The following is a 9,346-nucleotide window of genomic DNA, read 5'->3' as shown; positions in this document are numbered from 1 at the left end:
CAGGCAGATGAGAGGTGACCACCAGAGGCCAAGGCCAGTCAGAGCTGGCAGGTTTTGTTCTGAGAGATGCCCTTGCTTAGAGGAAATTTTTTAGGAAGAGTACTTATTTTGACAATGGGCACCTGGAAAGAGGGATGGTTCTTTTCCATAGCAAGGAATGCATGGAGCTCCAGCGCTCCAGGAGCTCATGAGAGACAGCCCTTGACATCCCAAGATCAGCCAGACCTGTCAGGTGGCCCCTGGGAGGCCAAGCCAGCCAGACCTGTTCCATGTTCATTCAGTTCCATGGGGTCCCACAGTGTCCCAATGGTCCCTTGCTTCCATGAGGCACTGAGGTGTCATAATGCCCCCTTGGTGACACCAGGCCCTGAAGGGCCCTAATGGTCTCCATGGTTCCATCAGGCCCCACAGAGTCATAATGGTCTCTGGGGTCCATGAAGCCCCGCTGTGTCACCATGGCCCCTTGGTTCCATGGGCTCCAGTGGTGCCACAAGGATCCCCTTGGTTTCATGAGGTCCCCACAGTGTCCCAGTGATCTCCTTGGGAAGCAAAGAACCAAGCCCCAGTGTTGCAGGAGCAGCCACCAGTGGCCAAGTGTCATAGGTTGACCAGGAAGTGAGTTTTCTCGGGAATTTATAGTCAAAGCAGTCATTGGTCAGATTTGAATATTGATACCTGGTGTAACCACAGAAGACATGGACACGCCTCTGAGAACACAGGGGGTTAAAAGCAGAGAACTCCCAGGGGAACTCTCTCTTTTATTCCAGGCAGTGAAGGGTTCAGGCCTCCCCTGCCCAGCCACAGGCCGGGTGGGGCAGGGGAAGCCATGCGGCCTGGGCTGAGGGAGGCCGGAACCCCGGACAGAGAAGGGGTGAAGGGAGTGGAACCGGGCACGGCCCCTGCAGGAATGGAGGGGTGCAGAAGCACTGAGATGTCCTGGGCAGCCCCCCCAGAGAGAGAGAGCCTGTGCCACCCTGAAATTTGATATCATGTGCTGGCAGAAGGGCCAGCAGACGAGAAAGAGAAGGGCGGCAGAAGGTGCCCAGCTGTGGGAGTCCTGGGCAGGCTGCTGTGAGATTCCAGCAGACCTGAGGGCAGCAGAGCCCAAGACTTTAACCCTTCCTTAGACAAAGAAAACTGCAAAACACTAATCCTTGATCCGAAAGAGAAGAGAGACAGCCTGGGACTTGAGATGTCAGGAGAAGATAGGAAAGAATCCCAGGTGGGAAGAGATGATGGAGTGGCCTTTGGCTGGACTTTTTCTTGTATAGCCATAGACTGAACCAATTTTCCTGTAACGCAGACACTGCATTGAGGGGGAGGAAATGGCTTGAGCCAGGAGAGTGACCTATTGCAGTGATTGCCAGTGCAGGAGTGAGAGTGACCTGCTGCAGTGACACCATGTGAGGAGTGACAGTGACCTGCTGCAGTGATGCCATGTGAGGAGTGAGAGTGACAGTGAAACCATGTGCAGGAGTGAAGTGAACAGAGAAAGATGAGGAGGGTTTGGTGGTGCCCTCTGTCTTCAGGGAAGTAGAAGATCTCTCTTCTCAAGACCCTCGGCCTCCGGGGAGGTGAAAATGGGGGAGACTGTTGTCCCAAAATGAGAAAAACTGTTGTTCTTTGGTACTTGGCAGAGCATCATTAAAAGGAATCCTATAAGCAGTTATGGTCCATGGACGGTGGTGAGAGCATGGAAAGAGGAGGTCAAAATGGTAGATGTGTGACATGGAAACAGAAGAGGTTTCAACTGTGTTTCCTGGGGAAGAGTATGGTACCAAAGAGACTCCTCTCTCCCTTGATGAACTTAGAATTGATTATCTGAGGGGTGGTAACGAACTGAGAATTGATTATCTGAGAGGTGGTAACTTGACTGAGAATCCAAGGTTTTATCTCACTGTGCTTTGCTGGACATTGGGTGGGGAGAGGAGGAATGTTTTGGTTTGAATTTGGTGTGTTTCTTTTATCATAGTTGTAGATTAATCAAGTGTTTTCCTTTATTTCAAAGCTTGAGCCTGCTCTGCTCTGTTTCTGGTCACATCTCACAGCCGCCATTTGAGAAAAATCTATTTTCATGGGAACACTGCCATTGTTCCAGTGCCAACCCATGACACAGAGAAAGGCCAGAAGGGCAGGGAAGACACCAGGAATTGGTCACATTTTCTCCTGTCACAGCCATGACTCAGGATTAAACCTGGAAAGGCTCAGGCACGTTACTGACCTCTTGCTGTCTAAGGAAAGAAAGAGAAATGAGGATAATTTGTCCTTTTTTGGTTGTCCAGTTCAAAAAAGACACTAAGTAAAGCAAGAAGGTTGGGAAGGCTGGATATACAAGGATTTACAAGGGGAAGCTGGGAGGAGAAGATGTGCCCATACTCATGGTAAAGGAAAATCCTGTAATTGGATGAAACTCTCTAAGGGAAGGATCCCTTAAAAGAAGATGGCTCCCAACTCTTGGAGATACTAAAATTTTGACTGGAAATTGGGTGACCTGAACAGCTGGACCCTATTTGGAACAGGTTTTTGGACTGGTTACTTCAAAAGAGGATATCCAATCTTAGTTATTCTGAAGTTTTACGTTAAGGGTTCCCTCTGAACTGGGTCACTTTCAGGTTTCCTGTGGTCAGGATGACCCCAAGAGTCTTTTCTTCCTGGTGGTCGAAGGAGTCGGAATTCCTTGGCTCTGGTTTTCAAGGTTTTTTATTGTGTCTTACCTAAAACATTATTTTTCTGACCTGCAGAGGTCTGTGTAGCAGGTCTATCCGAGGCACACTGCCCGCCCTTGGGCTGGTGTCCACATTTTATACTAAGAACTACGTGTACTTTATTTACCATTATTTTCCAAGACCTATCACCTATGTTAAACTGTCTACTTCTACCCTAAAGCAATCCAAAAGTGCCAACATCACCAGGAAGATGGAGGCTCGGAAAGAGAAGGAAGAAGGACAGGGAAACACCCAAATCCCTCCATCTTGCCTCTTAGACCCCTCTAGTAAAATCCCTACAATTCCACTTTTCACCCTCTGATAAATTCATTATCATTCTACTTAAAATTTTGTGACTTGTAATTCTTCATCCAAGGTTGGTAATTTGCTCCATGGGTTAAAATTGAAATCCTGAGTGTCTCTGGTTTCCTGCCAGGACTCCCCAGCCCCCTGCCAGGAGCTCGAGCCATCCAGGGCAACAGAGGGGTGTCCTGGGTTTTGACATCTCCCCCTTCTCTTTGCACCAAAACCACATCTTTGTCAGCCTTATTCAGGGCCTGCTGCATGCACTGAAAAATGCATGGCACAAAGAGCAGAAGAATTACAAGTCCTACTAAAATATAAAACCCTACTTTTAAAAGTTCCCTCCATAATGAAGATAGATTGAAGAAATCAAACACACCATCCAAACAAGATCCAGTAACTTCTCCAAGTCTGGTTATACTTTCTTGTAATTGTTTTATGTTTTCATGGATAGATTTTGAATGATCTGACACGTTCATGCAGCACATTCCCTCAAACTCTTCACACACGTGCCCACATGCCAGCAACAGACAATCAATTGCTGCTGTGTTTTGGAGAGTTGCGTGCCTCACACTGTTGACATCCGCCAACATGTCAGTGGAAGAGAGATGGCACGAGCGTGCCCGCTCAGCCAACAACCCATTTGATCCAACTGGGCCAAGGCTATTCCCCATGCTACCCATGGTGAAAAGATTGCAGCTGAAATCCTCTGAGTCCTGTTCCACGCGCGAACATTGTCATCACACTTTGGATCATATTGTTCAAATGATCTTTTCCTTCTATGCTTTTGTTCTTTTAAAAGTTTCAAATTGGGCATTAGCAATGAAAGCTTTCCAATGCTGCATGGACCACCTTTGGCATTTGCAGGGATACCAGGCCAAATTCTGTCCCCACAGATAAAAAAAGATGTCTTGTGGCAATTGGGCTTGAACTTGGAGGGATGGTTTGTCTGACACCTTGGTGTAACTACACCAAACAGATGCATTTCTATAAATGAGATGATTTGGGGTGACATCTACTGTTTTGTTCTTTGATTGTGCCACTCCTGAAAGACCAAATTGTATACAAAAGTTCATTTTCATCGAACCAAGACTTTCCAGTTCCTGAGGCTCAAAAGGAGCTATAGGAAGAAACTGTGTCCAAATCCACCATCCGTCCACAAGATTTGAGATAACCTGCAAAACCTTTGATGGGATGTTCTTTGGAATCAGCCATCCACTCACCAGCAAGCCTACTAAGCATGTTGAAAATGGTTTTTTCAGCCTTGAATGTGTCAAACAGATGCCGTCCAAACCCACTGCATTGGCTAAAGTTTCCCATACATTTTCTTTTGGTTGGGCCATTGGCCAATCTACCTCATTGCCTAAGGCAATAGCTGAGAGAATGAGGCACATGAACAACACCTGACTGAACCCCCTGCTCGTGGCTCCACTCCCTGTGAGAAACTTTGCAATGCAATGACATCCAAGTCCCGAAAGAAACCCCAAGTCCATTAACTCCTTATATGTTGGTCGAGGAGGTGTCCACAGTCTTGTCATCTCCTTCTGCCTGTGCGCTTGCCTCTTTGTTTCCAGGATTTGTGTCTGCTTGCGTCTGAGTCCGGTAGGGCTTCACGTGTCTTGCTGACGCCCACTTCAGTCTTTGCTTTGTGGAGACACAAGCAAAATCCTTGCCCCATGTAATTAGTTTGAAAGGACCTTCAACTCGTCCTCTCTCCGGATTCTGGATTAAAACGAAAGGATTCTCCCTTAGCTTTACCCATGTGCTGTTTGTAAAGTGTCTGATAATTGGTGGAGTCAGCTCTGAAAAAGAGCCATTTAGAAAATTCAATACATATAGAGCTTTGTTCAACCGCATACAAGGTGTTGCTTCTGCCTCTCCCCTTTTTTTTTGTTTGTCCAAGAGGGATTTCAGAGTGTGATGTGTTCTTTCAATGATTGCTTGACCTGTGGGACAGTGTAGAATACCAAAGGTATGTCTGGCACCCCACTTTTTCAGAAACCTGTCAAACACCTTTCCTATATAAGCTGGTCCATTATCTGCTTTTATTTCTTGTGGTACCCCTAATGATGCAAATGCTTGCAGAAAATGTTGCATGGCATGTTTTGCGGTTTCCCCTGTATGTAAAGATGCAAAAATCGCTCCTGGAAAGGTGTTGACTGAGACATGAATGTTTTTGAGCTGTCCAAAATATGGATATTTTGTGACATCAGCTTGCCATAATTGCAGACTCTGCAGTCCCCTTGGACTGACTGTTCCAGTGGACGCAGGTGGCTGCACAAGCTGACAATCTGGACATGCACTGATGATTTCCTTCGCTTGACTTTTTGAAATGCAAAAGGATTCCATCAATGCCTGTGCATTTTGATGAAAAAGTGCATGACTCAATCTTGCCTGTTCAAAAATGTCTGGTAAAGTTTGTGAAATGGACATTGTCAATTTGTCTGCCTGGGCATTCCCTTCCGCTATTGTCCTAGGCTGAGGTTATGATGCTTGTATCCCCAGTCGTGTGTTCTGTTAATGCTGGATATTATGTTCTGTGCCCTCAAGACTGACTCTGAAGAGCAAGGTTTGTTTTGGTTTGTTATCAGCCTGCTCCCCCACGGCTGGTGGGACAGAGAGACGGGGCAGTACATAGTGTAGCTTTTGCTTTTTGGCTTTGGTTTTTGCTTTTGCTCTGCTCTTGCTTCTTGCTGTGTTCCGGCTTTGCTTTTGCTTTTTGCTTCTGCTTGTTAGTTAGTTCAGCTAAGCAGTCCACATTTTTCCCTGGACTGTTTTTTCCTTTCCCTTTTTGGAACCACTCAAACCTGCTCCGGACTGGGATCTGGGAAACACCAAGAGTTTGCATCTTCTGGCTGCAGCAGCTATTCCCAGCACTGGAGGGAGCAACAACAGAGCGACCACTCCCAGGAAAGACTTTCTGAATTTGTCATCCTTTTCAGATCGGTGAAAGAGTGTTGTAATCTGGTATTTGTAATAAAGAGGGCAGGAGATCTTTCTCCTTTTTAAAGCCTTTATTAAAAATAATCAGATTAGGCGGGGAGAAATTGACTAGTCGCGCCCACGCCGACGGTGCTCCCAGGAGTGGCATGGAGGAGGAGGATGATGCAGCTGTGTCCGCTGGTCTCCAGGCAGAGCTGGGGCTTCCATCCTCACAGGAGATTAGGAGATTCCATTTTTTCGGTTTAACATTCCAGGTCCTCTTTCTAGTTAAGACCTTTTCAGGTTAGGGTGAGAAGTAAAAGGATCTTAGCAGATACTGAATTAAGTTCCTCATCTTTAGACATCACTTAGGTCTCTTAATTCCATGTTGGCTCGTTGTTTTAGGGGTTTTTTCCTGGAACATTTCAAAATCTGGTGAAATGCATTCTCCTACTCAGCTGCCCCGGAGCCATGTCCCTCTGTGGCCTCACAGTAGGGACCTCGTTCAGCTCCTGCTTGGCAAACCACTCCAATACTTTATCACCCTTTCTGTAAAAAACTTTTTCCTAATATCCAACCTATATTTCCCTTGGTGCAGCTGAAGACTGTGTCCTCTGGTTCTGTCAGTTGCTGCCTGGAGAAAGAGACCAACCCCCACCTGACTACAATCACCTTTCAGGAAGCTGTAGAGAGGGATAAGGTCACCTCTGAGTCTTCTTTTCTCCAGGATAAACAACCCCAGCTCCCTCAGTCACTCCTTACAGGACTTGTGTTCCTGACCCCTCACTAGCCTAGTTGCCCTTCTCTGGACACACTCCAGCCCTTCCATGTCCTTCCTAACCTGAGGGACCCAGAACTGGACACAGCACTCAAGGTACAGTGCCAGCACAGGGGAAGAATGCCAAGTACACCAGTGCCGAGTACAGGGGAAGAATGACCTCCCTGCTCCTGATGGCCACACTATTCCTGATCCAGGCCAGGAGCCATTGGCCTTCTTGGCCACCAGGACACACTGCTGGCTCATGTTCAGCCGGCTGTCGAGCAGTGCCCCCAGGTCCCTTTCTGCCTGGGCACTGTCCAGCCACACTGTCCCCAGCCTCTGGCATTGAAGGGCGTTATTGTGGCCAGAATGTAGGTCTTGGAATGTGGAGTTATTAAACTTCATCTTATTGGACTCTGCCCATCCATCCAACCATTCCAGGTCTCCCTGCATAACCCTCCTACCTTCCAACAGATGGACACATAATGCTCCCAGCTCAGTGTCATCTGCAGATTTACTAATGAAAGACTCAATCCCCTCATCCATGCCATTAATAAAAATATTGAACAGAGCTGGCCCCAGCACAGAGTCCTGAGGGACAGCACTGGTGCCTGGCTGCCAGCTGGATGCAGCAGCGCTCACCAGCACTCTCTGGGCCGGCCATGCAGCCAGTTCTGAACCCAGCACAGAGTGCTCCTGTCCCAGCCCTGGGCTGCAGCTTTTCCAGGAGTGTGCTGTGGGAGACAGTGCCAAAGGCCTTGCTGGAGTCCAAATAGACACATCCACAGTCTGTCCTGCATCCACCAGGAGGGTCAGCTGGTCATAAAAGGAGACCAGGTTGGTCAAAAACAATGTACCCCTCCTGAACCCCTGCTGGCTGGCTCTGATACCCTGGCCATGCTGGAAGTGCTGGGTGATGACACTCAGTATAAACTGTTCCATTTCCTCACTGGGTACTGAGGTCAGGCTGACTGGCCTGTAATTACCAGGATCCTCCTTCCCACCCTTGTTGTGAATGGGTGTCACATTGGGCATTCCAGTCATCTGGAACCTCCCCAGGGAGCCAGGACTGCTGGTAAATGCTGGAGAGTGTCTTGGCAAGCTCATCTGCCAGCTCCCTCATCACCCTGGGATGGATCCCATCTGGGCCCATGGATTTATGAATATCCAAGCATCTTAGAAGTTCTCTCAATGCCGCCTGTTGGATAATGGGGGGATCATTCTGTTCCCTGACCAGGGAGGGCTGTTTTTCTGAGGACAAGCCATTGTTCTCACTAAAAACGGAGGCAAAGAATGCGTTAAGCACCTCTGCCTTCTCCTCATCTGCAGTTATTAAGTTCCCTTACGCATCTAATAAAGGACAAAAGTTGGTCTTACCCTTCCTTTTATCATTCATGTATTTGTAAAAACATTTTTTATTTTCCTTTACAAAAGTCGCCATTTTAACTTCAAACTGAGCTTTGGCCTCCCAAATTTTTTTCCTACCTGCTCTAGCAGCCCTCTTAACTACATCTTGAGAGACCTGACCCTCCTTCCAAAGATGATACATCCTCTTTTTTTTCTAAGTTCCTCCAAAACTTCCTTCCCCATCTCAACTAGGCTGGGCATTTGCCTGCAGTCTTTTGGCATGCAGGGACTGTTGGTTCTTCTGCCCTCAAGATCCCTCTTTTGAAGCACACTCACTATTGCTGGCCAGGGCTCTATGTACAAATCACGAATGGAATGGGACTGCTGTGGAAAGCATCTCAAGCTGTTTATTTTCTAGCATCAGTCTCATTACATGGTTATGATTTGTGGAAAGAAAAAAACTCTGCAACTTCGCAAAAGTTGTAAAGCTGGTATGTTTATTTCAGCAGTGGACACGTGGGGATTGTTCACCCTTAAAGGACATGTGTACCCCTGAGAACTCCCAATCCTTTTTTATCTCCCTTACTTGTGGCCGCACGTGTCCAAAATCCCCCATTCAGGGCGGCCCCGGCAAGCTCAGTGGCACGTGAGCTGCAGCGCTGGGGGCACTCTCCCCTCTCTGTGTGCTGCAGGGAGTGTGCCTGAGGCAATGATGCCTTCTCAGACTCTGGGCTTGCTACGGCAGGAGCGATGGAAAGGCAGACTCTGTCTTCTGGGATAAACTGGGTTTGTTGAGGAGCAGGGAAGTGGAGGGTCCAAGGAAACCAGAAGGCAAAGACAAGACTAACGGAGTAATGGCAGCTTATAAAGAGAGGTGGGTACAAAGCCTGCCCTCCAACCAATGGAGTAACAGGGAGGAGTGGGTACAGGGATACAGACATTGTTGTACAACTAATCACAGGTGACCTGGGGAGGGGCCCCAGCCCCTGAGCCAATCACTCAACGCCCTAAAGAGAAGCTTCTAGATGAAAGGACTTTGTCGTCAAGTGACAGACAGGGCACCAGGGAGGGACAGAGCAAAGGGATGCAATGGCTCTTAGGGTAACCAGGGAGGAGATGGGGAAACTGACAGGGGATTCAGAGGAGGAGGCAACTGGGCAGAAGCACTATTAGCATGAGGGGAGAATAGAATGCACCAATTTACAAAGTACAACTTAAAACAACTAGAACCAGTTAAAAGCACAACCCAACAGTAAACTGACTGAAAATCTTGTGTTTTGTCTCCTTACATTGTCAGTAAGGAAGAAAA

Source organism: Passer domesticus, chromosome 21 (assembly GCF_036417665.1).
Source record: "Passer domesticus isolate bPasDom1 chromosome 21, bPasDom1.hap1, whole genome shotgun sequence".
NCBI lineage: Eukaryota > Metazoa > Chordata > Aves > Passeriformes > Passeridae > Passer > Passer domesticus.
This window is presented reverse-complemented; position numbering follows the sequence as displayed.